A 10,864-nucleotide genomic window follows, 5' to 3' on the forward strand; every position below is an offset into this window, starting at 1 on the left:
AGGGTGTGGAGCACGAGCATGTAGAGTTGGTCCCTCGATGCACTTCAAAAAAAGGACCGGCTGCAAATTGTGCAGCTAGCTTGGTGTGTGGGGAGGGGGTGGCCGGGGCCTGATGAGAAGCTCCAGAGGCTAGGACTGAAGGGGGGGCCCTCTTGCAGGACTCGCTCGAGATAAACCCGAGCAGCAGAGGGAAGCCTGTCTTCACCTCCTGGAATACGTGCCGGGGGGTTTGAAGGGTGGAGAGCCACATGCGCCAAACCAGTGCCTGGGGATCCATCCACTCCCCCCTGGTCGTAGTCCAGGAGATCTCTGATCTTGGTGACTCCGGCCAGGACCAGACTCCATCTCACCGAGGAGGTATCCGCCACCTGTACATGAAGTTGGGGGTTGTATAGCACAGGCTCTGCGAGGAGATCCTCCCCCTAGGTAGCCGTAAGGGGCCTGGAGGCAGAGACCAGCCTCCAGGCCCAGAGGAGGTCATGGTAAAAGACCGGCAACTCGGAGAGGTCTCTCGGATGGAGTTAAAGAGCTGCCGGTCGTATCGGAGCCCTCGGAGGTGGCGGAGGAAGGTGTGTGCCAAGTGGCTCCACACTGGACTACCTGCACTATAAAGGAGTCTCTGCAGGGCCTGGAGGCAGAAGGTGTGGATGTGGCTGTGGAGACAGCACAGGCCCTGCCCTCCTTCCTCCAGGGGAAGACTCAGGATCCCTGCAGAGACCCAGTGCAGTCCTGGCCAAAAGAACTCCAGCACGGTCATCTGGAGGTGGGCCAGGAAACCCGGAGGCGGGGCCAGGGTGTTGAGCCGGTGCCAGAGCATGGACAGGACCAGCTGGTTGAGCACCAGCGCCCGCCCCCGAAGGGAGAGGCACTGGAGCAATCCCGTCCATCTCCGCAGCCGCTCAGACACCCTGCCCTCCAAATCGTGCCAGTTCTCCGCCAGGGAGGGATGGGTGGCGGAATGGTAAACGCCCAGATAGAGCAGCGGACCCGCGCTCCACTGGATGGCTTGAAGAGCGGATGGGAGGGAGCTCGCCCGCCACCCGGTCCCTACCATCAGGCCAGAGCTCTTGACCCAGTTGACCCGGGCGGAGGAGGCTGCTGAGTAGACAACTAGGCAGGCCTCTAGCCGCATCAGGTCGCCTGGGTCCTGGACCGCGAAGAGTACATCATTGGCGTACACTGACAGGACCAGCCTCAGCTCTGGCTCACGGAGCACCAACCTCATCAACCTCCGGCTGAGGAGACAGAGGAAGGGCTCGATGGCCAGAGCGTACAGCTGGCCCAACAGCAGACAGCTTTGGCGCACTCCTCGCCCGAAGCTGACTGGTTCGGTCAGAGTCCAGTTGAGCTTGACCAGACACTCTGCGGAAGTGTACAGCACCTGGAGAAAGCCCACAAAACGGGGCCCAAAGTGGAACGTCTGCAGGGTGCCCAGGAGATACCCGTGGTCCATCCGGTCGAACACCTTCTTCTGGTCCAGGAACAGGAGGGTGAACGATAGACCATCCCCTACACCCGAGCTCCAAGAGGTCCCGGACCAGATAAAGGTTATCGAAGATGGTTCGGCCTGGGACAGTGTAGGTCTGGTTGGGACAGACCACATCCTGCAGCACAAACCCCAGCCTCAGAGACATGGCCTTGGCTATGATTTTATAGTCCGTGCTGAGGAGTGAGATGGGACGTGAGTTCCGAAGGTCAAGGAGGTCCTCCCACTTCTCCTGACACGCTCCGCAGAGGGATGGATCCTCAGGACTGGCAGCCAGACATCTCTCCAGCTCTAAGACCTCCCGCTCCACCTGATTTATCCCCACACCCCACCTCTGGGTGGCCCCCTGAGTGTAGTCACGGCAAAAGAGCCGTGCGTGCATCTTTCCCACGTCCCACCAGTGCCGCATTGAGGGAAAGGTGCACCTCTGCCCCCAACAGGTCAACCAGAGCTCCTGGAAGGACGCCATGAAGCCCACGTCCTCCAGAAAGCTATTGTTGAAGTGCCAATAGACTGGCCCCAACTTCTACATGGTGAGAGAGGCCGTCATGGTCACCAGATGGTGATCTGAGAAAGGGGCTGGCCAGACGCTGGAGAAGTGGGCCTGCGAAAGGTGGGAAAAATAAATGTGGTTCAACCAGGAGTGGTGTGACCGGTCTTCCCCCACCCGGACAAAGGTAAAGGTGATGACATCATCCGGGTGGTGGTCACACCAGACGTCCACCAGGGAGTGATGGGCTACAATCTCCCAGAGGACTTCCATGGCAGCTGGGCAGTGCTTGGTCCTCGTGTGGTCCCGTTCCTCGAGGATAGTGTTGAAATCCCCACCCAGAACCAGGCACTCGTGAGGATCCAAGGTGCCGAGGAAGGCGGACGCCTGCTGGAAAAAAACGAACCCTCTCCGGGCCCAATGTCGGGGCATAGACATTGACAAGGTTCAACGCCAGCCCCTCCATGCGGACCAGGAGGTGCAACAGGTGACTGGGCATGACCTCGGCGACCCTCAGCATCTCGGGCTGTAAGTCGGGGGAGAACAAGGGGGCCACTCCACCCATGCAGGCTGAGAGGTGACTAAAGAACACCCTGTCCCACCACTCCAGCCGCCAACTAGCCTCAGTGGCTGGATCTTTTGGGTTTCCTGCAGGAACACCACAGAGTACCCTCCCTCCTGGAGGAAGGAGAGCACCTGGCTCCTATAGAGCCCCATCCTACAGCCCCTGGCATTCCAGGTTGCAAAGATAGTCAGGGCCATGGAGAGGGCTGGGGAGGATCCTCATGGGCGGGAATGCCAGCAGACCCCATCAGGCCCCGCAGCAATCCGTGACCGACCCTGAAGGCCAGGAGGGAATCACAGAACCTGAGGGCCCGTCGGTAGGCTGTAGCATCCTGCCTCCCAGTCCTTTGCCATCCTTCAGAATAGCCCTTATGGCCTGGAGGACGAGGTGGAAATCCCCCCAGCGCTGCAGGGTGAGCTATACCCTGTTCCTGGCCCCACGACAGTCAGTCAGGAAATCCCAAAGCTTGTCCCGTAGCATCTTGGGGGCCAGGCTAGGAGACCCTGGGCCGGCCTCTGGCCAGGACCCCATAACAGCCCCATGGCCGACAGAGACGGGCAGACAGGGGCCTGCCTGAATCCCTGGCACAAGGGATGGCAGCAGAGGGAAGACAGTAGCCCCGGGTGAGAGGGGGAACTCGAATACCGCCCCACAGGAGTTGGCAGATGTAAGGGGAAAAGACACAACCCCAGGGGCGGTAACAATATGGGAGGTGGACAGGGGAGGGACAAGAATGGTATCGGGGGTGGGAACGGGATCAGGGTCAGGAGCCGGGGAACAGGGACAGAGGCAGGAACGGGGCTGGGATCAGCCGAGCCACCAGGGCACGGCTCCACCTGACCCTGCACAGGGGTCAGGAGCATGGGGAGGGCCGTTGCCGACACTGGGCCTGGACACCATGATGGACTCAGCACCCGCAACCCCCATGAAAGGCAGGGGGCGGCTCAGTTCAGGTCCCTCAGAAGGAGTGAGGGGGAAGCTGCCCTACCTCAGACACCCTGGGGCTGTGCTTCCTGGTCAGGGTGGGGAAGGGGCCCCAGTCGCTGGAGATGGAATTGTAGGAAGTGGCAGGGGCAGATGACAAGGCGGCGGCTGGAGAGTTGGCGGCTATGTGGGCGCACGCTCTGGGGGTTGAGGCAGAAACACCCCCAGAGCTGGTGGAGGAAATAGCCGGGGGGGAGGGGGGAAGTTGCCGCCGACAGCAGGGCCATGGCAGGGAGGGTGGCCTGCACCCCGGGGGGCATTGCCCTCCGGGAGGGGCCCTTGCCATTCGTGTCCTGGCCCTTCCTACCAGTTGAGGAAGCTCGGGCAGCAGCAGTGGAGATCCCCCCTGTGCCTGCCGCTGCCAGTGCCCTGATGGGGGCAGCGGTGGCAGTAGGAGCGGCGGTCAAGGCGGTAGCCACGGGGATATGCAGGGGAGCAGGCTGGGGGGAAGGGACAGGAGCCACCAAAGGGGCTGCTTGATCCATTGGAGGGGGATGGTGGGAGTAAGCACATGGGGGGAGAGGGGAAGGGGAGGTGGGCGGGCCAAGGCTGATCACTCCTCCCTGCTAGGCCGCAATCAGGGTGGGGTTTCAGGGGAAATGCCAGAGAGGGGGCTGTGAAGAGGAGAGGTGAGGTGGCTAACCTCTCCTCCCCACTAGGCTGTAGGCTGGGGAGGAGGGTGCCGCAAGGGGAGGGCAGGGACCGGGATGGGGGTGTGGGGGGTGCCAGCTCCTCCAGCTGCACTGGGAAGGGGGGGGTCACTAGATCATCAGGAGGTGTAGTTAACAAGGGGCAAAATGAAAAGAAATGGGGGTTCGAGGGGCTCTCGGGCTCTGAAGATCACCCAGATGCACTGAGTGGGTGGGGCGGATTGGGGTAGGGAGAAGTAGCAAATGCATGGGAGGGTGGGGTCAGGCACGGGGCAAAGGTAGGGCAGGGAAGAGCACAGGACTCCCAAGGAGCAAGGCAGGGCAGGGGGAAACAACGAACACTGAAGGGTGAGGGCAGAGCAGGGCAAGCCAAGAAACACTTGGGGCCGGGTGGGGCAGGAAAACTAAGGAAACCTGAGGGAGAAAGAGGAGGGGCAAAAATGGGCAGAAAGGGGCTGGTGGGGCAGACTGCAAGGGGAAGGGAAGGGGGGGTAAGCTGTTCTGGGACCACCGGAGGGCAAAGCAGAGGGTGAGGGAAGTCCTCCAGCCAGACAAGAGGAGGAAGGTCGGTGGGAGGGGAGAGCACATGAGTTCAGGTGGGCCTGGGTGGTGGAAACAAGTCCCTGCTGCTGCAGCTATCCCAGTCGGTCCAGGGGATGAGCGGCTCAGCTAAGGGTGAGGAGGCGAAGTGAGCAGTGGTTGGTGGTGGTGGTGGGGGCAAGGGTGGTGGTGGTGGTGGGGCGGGGAGCAGAGGGAGGGCTCCATGCTGCTCCTCCCTCTTCCCACAAAAGCAACAGTACCTTTCCCCACCACCACAAGATCAGAGGTGGTGTAGTCACTCAATCCAGAAAAAAAAGCATCCCCCCGCCGAACACTGCCCCAGCAGCAGCAGTGGTGATGGTAAAAATGTTCATCGGCCTCTTCACAGGCAGTAACTCGCACGAGCTGCAGCAGCAAGCTCCCAGGCGGTGGTGGCAGCAAGCAGCCAGCCTGGGAAGGCCCCATCACTGGTGGTGGTAGCGGCAGCAGCAGTGACTGTGGAGGAGCCACTCACTCACTCCCTCCCAACCAGCTAGCCAAGAGGGTGGTGGGGAAGCTGGCAGGGCCCTCAAGCAAGAGCAGCAGCAGCAGCAGCAGCTGCAGGAGCTTTTCCGACCAGCAGTGACTCCCTCGGCAGCTGTAGGAGAGTACTCAAAGGATGGGAGGTCTGGAAAGCCCAGAATGATCCGGGCTCTATTTCCTGCAGCCTAGCCAGAGTCATCAGAGGACAATTAGGAGCAGTTGAGGCCAATTAAGGCCCAGCCAGGTGCCTGATAAAAACCCTCTCTTCCAGAAAGACAGTGTGTGAGCTAGAGATGAAGTTATGCTGCAGAAAGGAATTCAGAGTTGTGTGAAGGTGATGGAGGAGATAAGAATTGTGTAGAGGAGCAGAGAAGAGTGTAGAGAAAGGTACTGGGCCCAGAAGGGGGACGATTCCCCAAGCAGGACAGTGATACCCCCCAGGCATGGGGGCTTGGGTAAGGAAGCCCACCCCCAGGCAGTAAGGGAGCAGGGCCTGAGGAGCCAGAAGGACAAAAGGGGAAAGTAGTCCAGGGGAAAAGACTGTGGCTGTGAATACGGTGCCAGAAGCACAAAACTGCTGCTCATAGGGCCCCTGGGATGGGACCCAGAGGAGCAGGTGGCCTGGTTTCCCTACCCTGCTCCCTGGGGAGATGGAGTACCTGGTGATGCCCTGGCCCACTAAGAGAGGCAAAAGTGTGGGACCCACTAAGATGAAGCTGGCTGTTTGCCACAAGCTATAAAAGTGTTTTATGCAGGTATAGCTATTCCCATACAGAGAAGGTAAATCACTTCTGTTCCAGTAAAACTGCATCCCACTCTAAGGCTTGTACCAGTAACACACTCTTCATTAAAGTAGTTGTACAGGTTAAACTTTTAAGTGTAGACCAGGTCGTAGGTTTCATGTAGGGTGCTGGAAGGAACTGCAAGGAAGTGTTAACATGAAAGAGGACCCCTGCCATTAGCGGTCTTGGAAGCAAGGTGAATGGGGAATAGTTAAGCTCTCAATTGAGGTTACTTTATTTGGTAAAACTTGCTTCAAGCAAAGGAGGGGGCTGAAGCCACCTGACAAGACCAAAGGGCTCATAGGGGAGTTTGTAGCTAATACAGTTATGTTTCAAACTCAGGGCTTGCGGGCTGGGACACTCTACATTTGGAAGTGAGTCTGTGTTGGTCACTGGACAGATGCAGAGGCAAGGAGGTTCTCTCTTGGGCAGGGCAGAAGTGTTTCAGTCAAGGCTTCTGCATACCTCAATTGGTATGTCTACACAGCCTGGGCTCTAACTTAGCCTGGGCTCTAACTCAGGTTTAAGCCCATGCCTCTCTCTATCTGCTCAGGCCCCAAACCCCTCTGGATTTGGGCCTGTGGACCCTGTTAAGGAGTTGGGTCAGAGCCCAAGTCCTGCTATGGCAGGGGTCAAAACCCAGGCATTTTGCAGTGTGGATGCAGTTCAAGTCTGGGTTACCAGACTCACGTCTGGACAGTCTTCCAATGCTATCCCAGAATCCTCTGGGGCTGTGCTTCCTAGTCCTTCCATCCCAAAACTCCCTACTCACTTCTCAGGACTCAGAAGCAACCTCCTTGTTCATATGCAGATGCTCAGCATTCAGCATTTTATTTCCATGCAGACTCCTCAAGAGGAAACATGGTCAACCCTCATGTGTATTAGCTATGGCCAGCCCTAAAAAGTCCTGCATCAAGCACACTGCCAAGTGGCCAGAGGAACACAGCTGAATTCTGGTTAACCTCTGGTGCAAGGAAAGCAAGATGTTCAACCTCAACAAGAGCACAAAAAATGATGTCTGTAAAGCTATGTATGAGCTTCTGGAAGAGTTGGGGATCAACTGGACAGCAGAACAATGCAGACTGCTGAAGACAGACTTCTGCAAAGCCAAGGATGCTAACAGTACCTCTGGGAATGCCCAGTCTTCCTGTCTCTTTTATGAGGAGTTTGACTGTTTACTGGAAAATATAGAGGACACTGAGTCCACAGTGGTGTGTAGCGACCTACCAAGTGGGGATGGCACACTGGAGGACAGCCATCCTTCGTACCAGACAGAGAGTAAGAAGTGATCCTGATACTGAGACCAGTAATGGAAGAGGCTATGCCTATGTAGCTACTCCAGCGACATTATGCTGTAACTGTGCATAATGTATCTCGCTACAAGGTTGAACATGAATATTCCAATTTTCATCACAAAGTTTTGCATCAGTACCAAATTTGTTATCATAGATGGGTGCTTACAAATATCTTTATCATACCACACCCCTTCTTCAGGCAGTCTGGTTTTGGGGTTGGTTGGTCTAACCCCACTTTCCATTCAATAACCTTATGGACCTTTGCATGTGGCTAGTCCCTGGCTTTTCTTTCCATCCAATGTTTCCCCCTACATGGACCCTTGGGATTTTGGTGTCTCAGGCCCTGGTGCAATAAGAATTTGGGGGGCGGATCCTGCATGCCAGTTGTCCCTTTGTGGATCTGTCCCCCAACCCAGGACTATACATGTGCACAAAATCTTTCTCCTTCCTTGGGGTCATCCAGTGGTCTCCACTCCCAACGCTGAATCATCCCCCACCCCTCTGGTCCTAGAGGGTTGTGATGTTTTCTCTCTGGGTTGAAAGTGTTTGCAGTTTTTGTTTCTAGCAGCACAGGTGTCCTCTGTGTTTTATCTGCCTGGGGGAATTTCCCCTTCCCCTGCCAGCAAGCTGGATGGAAGGCTTTCAGATACCTTCTTCTTCAGTGGAAACTGGAGCCTCCTGTCTTAAAGAGGCAGAGTTAACATCCACCGGCACATCAGGGTGAGCATCCTGAAAATCGGGGACAGGAGTTTATGCAGTCTCTGTCACCTCCTCTTTTATGCCTGAGGGGTTAATTGTGACTTCTCCCCTCCAGAAAGCGAGCCACACAGTTCCCTCTCAAAACCTGAGCCACAGGCTATCAATGCTTCCTGGCTAGGTAACGTCACTCTTTGGAACCCAGCCTGCCCTGACTAGAGAAAGTTGTGTTCCTGTGTCCCTCCATCCATCTCCCTGCCATTTATCTTGGTATCTCTGAGAAACTCTTTAGTCCCCCCCTGAGCCTACACCCACAAAGCCGGTCAAGTAAACTGTAACACTTCTGCCAGACAGAGTTGGCAGCAGCAAGGGCCGGGTTTTATATCTAGGGGTCCCTGTCACTGATACCACACCAAACTGGCTCGGTCCCCCACCCACTGGGAAATCACACGCTATCGCCTGGGCGCCCCAAAGGGCAATACTTCCCCTCTCGCAAGCACAGAGCCTGAGTGTAGAAACTAAGCCTTTTAATAACAGAGGGGAAGTAACACAGCATCTGTTTGGGAAACAGTGCAAACAGAATTCATGAACTCAATGAGCCAAACCCATCCCATAGTACTGGGGCATGTCCTTTGCCTCTCCCTTCTTGCTTTCTCCTGTACTGACCATCGGTAGTGTCCACCTCTCGGTTGGGGCTCAGCCAGTCCCCCTCTGCAGGCTCCTGCCAGATGCAGGCTTTACAAAACCTCCTCCGCTGCTGCCTCCTGCCACCTCTGGGCCTCACTGAATCCCCACTGCTGGTGTCTGAAGTCTGCTGGTGCCAACTGATCTCACCATCTGCTGGCATTGACTGCTGTTGCTCCTGCCATTTACTGCTACTGACTGATCCCACCATCTGCAGGTACTGCCTATTACTGGCACCTCTCTGGTAGTTGTCAGTCAAGGTTTCCCACTCTCTCTACTAATTCAGTTCTTATTGAATTTCAGTTCATGGGAAAACCATCTGCTGACCAGAAGTAATGTCCCTACTTTTAATAAACAAACAAAAGACTCTGAGAAGAATCATTAATTTTACCCTTTAACAGTAAAAGGAGATAGTCAATCCTTGCCTGAGTAGCTCTTTACCAGAACTAGTGCAAAATCCATAAGAGACTTCTCACCCCTCCCGCTCTCTTTGCAATGTTGTGCTATCCATCTGCCACCCTTTTTTGAGCTCTGAAAGGGTGAGAGTGAATTTTTTATCAGAACAGGCTAATGACAGGTCTGAAGCCATTTGTTCATATAATCGAAGGACAACATTTCATTACCCCTGCAGTTAACACAAAAGTGACTTGTAACACAATACCAGACACATTAACCATTTCCCATCATGCTCAACACCTAGTGTGCTTATGCAATATGCTGAGTACTTAATTGTACTCATGCAAATACAAAGCCCATGCAAATAATATGTCCCCCTTTCAGCTGCTGAGCAGGGGGAGTGCCACTCAGACCATCCTTACATAAACAGTGGGTGCCTCCTGTGCCTCAGGAGTTAGAATGACTGCATTCACTTGGGTTGGGGGGGATTATCCCCCTTCAGTCCTGGGCACTGATTTTTCAAATGCTCGGTGGAGTTGCTTTTGTAATACCTTCTTGGACCCTTCTCCTTCATAGGTAAGCTATAGTGGGCTTTTCTAGCAGAAGCAGGGCTTCTGGGGGGTTGATTGTCTACCTTCCCATCCACTCTCTTTCTTCACAGGAGTAAAATGGGAGTCCCCCTTTAGCACTGGTTTTATGCCCCTCCCGCTGGGGCTACTCAAATGCATCTACCATTACAGTCATTTCTACAACAGATTTCAAATCCTTACCCCACAGGCTATTCCTCTCATCCTCTGTACAGATGCTTAGAAATTCCTCTTGTATTATCACATCAAAGAATTTGTCATACATCTTAATACCCTTTCCTTTGACCCATTTTTTTAACAAATCACATAATTTATAAGCATATTCACTGAGTCATGCCTGCATTCCTCTTAAGACTTCTACATTTCGTTCTATAAACTTCAGGAGTAATCTGAAACCTTTGCAAGACAGCCCTCTTAAAGGCATCATACTTTAAAGCCTCCTCCATTGGCATCTCATTAAACACAGACAAAGCTTTGCCAGACAGTTACGCTATGAGAGAAGGGACCTATTGCTCCACAGGAATCTTGCGCCCCTCACAGCTTTTCAAAAGTAGTGAAGTACTTGCAGTCTGTCTCTCTCTCTAAGCAGGACACAGCTTATCAAAGCTGGGAGTTTTAGCTGTGAAGGGAGATGCTGGAGACGTAGGAATACCTGTGATGCTCCCATGTTTGTCCATCATCTCCAGGTGGTACCTTCTCTCCTCCTCCTTATCCTCCAAGGCTCTCTCGGCAGCTTCTCTGGCTGCAGCAAAAGAAGCTTCTTGCTATTTTAACTCCAAGGCACGTCTGCGGATGGCCTCTTTTGCTTTCTCTTTCACTTCCTCAGTTTTCCTGGTGCACCAGAGTTCTGCTTCCTCAGTTTCCTTGGCCTCAGCTGCTGCTTAAACTTCATTTTTGCCTGCCACTTTTGAAATTCAGAGTCTTTTTCTTACTCCTGGGCCTCCAGCTGTTCAATTTCAAGTTTCACAGCTGCCTCACTAGTTGGCATTTTTATGCTTCCCTGTGCTTATTTCCCTCACCCGAAATAAACAAACAGAAAATAAAACTGTGATCTTCTCTTCACTGTTCTTAGCTACTGCACTTAAGACTTACTTAAATGCACAAATACCAGTGCTTAAAGTGTGAATTCAGAGCAACAAGCTGTACATATACCCTGTGCTCGCTGCCTCACTGTGACATTCCCCTCT

The 10,864-nt window shown here is 54.4% G+C and overlaps 1 long non-coding RNA gene across 1 annotated transcript; it reads left to right on the plus strand.

Annotated features, from left to right (window-relative positions):
• Nucleotides 1-5,513: 5,513 nt before the first annotated feature.
• On the plus strand, nt 5,514-8,407 carry LOC137150660 (uncharacterized). Its single transcript, XR_010919045.1, has 2 exons — nt 5,514-5,624; nt 6,864-8,407. It is a non-coding gene; the product is annotated as an uncharacterized lncRNA (long non-coding RNA).
• Nucleotides 8,408-10,864: the final 2,457 nt, after the last annotated feature.

The sequence above is a fragment of the Emydura macquarii genome, unplaced genomic scaffold (genome assembly GCF_026122565.2).
Source record: "Emydura macquarii macquarii isolate MOO-44397 ecotype Brisbane River unplaced genomic scaffold, CSIRO-AGI_Emac_v2 contig_1002, whole genome shotgun sequence".
Lineage (NCBI taxonomy): Eukaryota > Metazoa > Chordata > Testudines > Chelidae > Emydura > Emydura macquarii.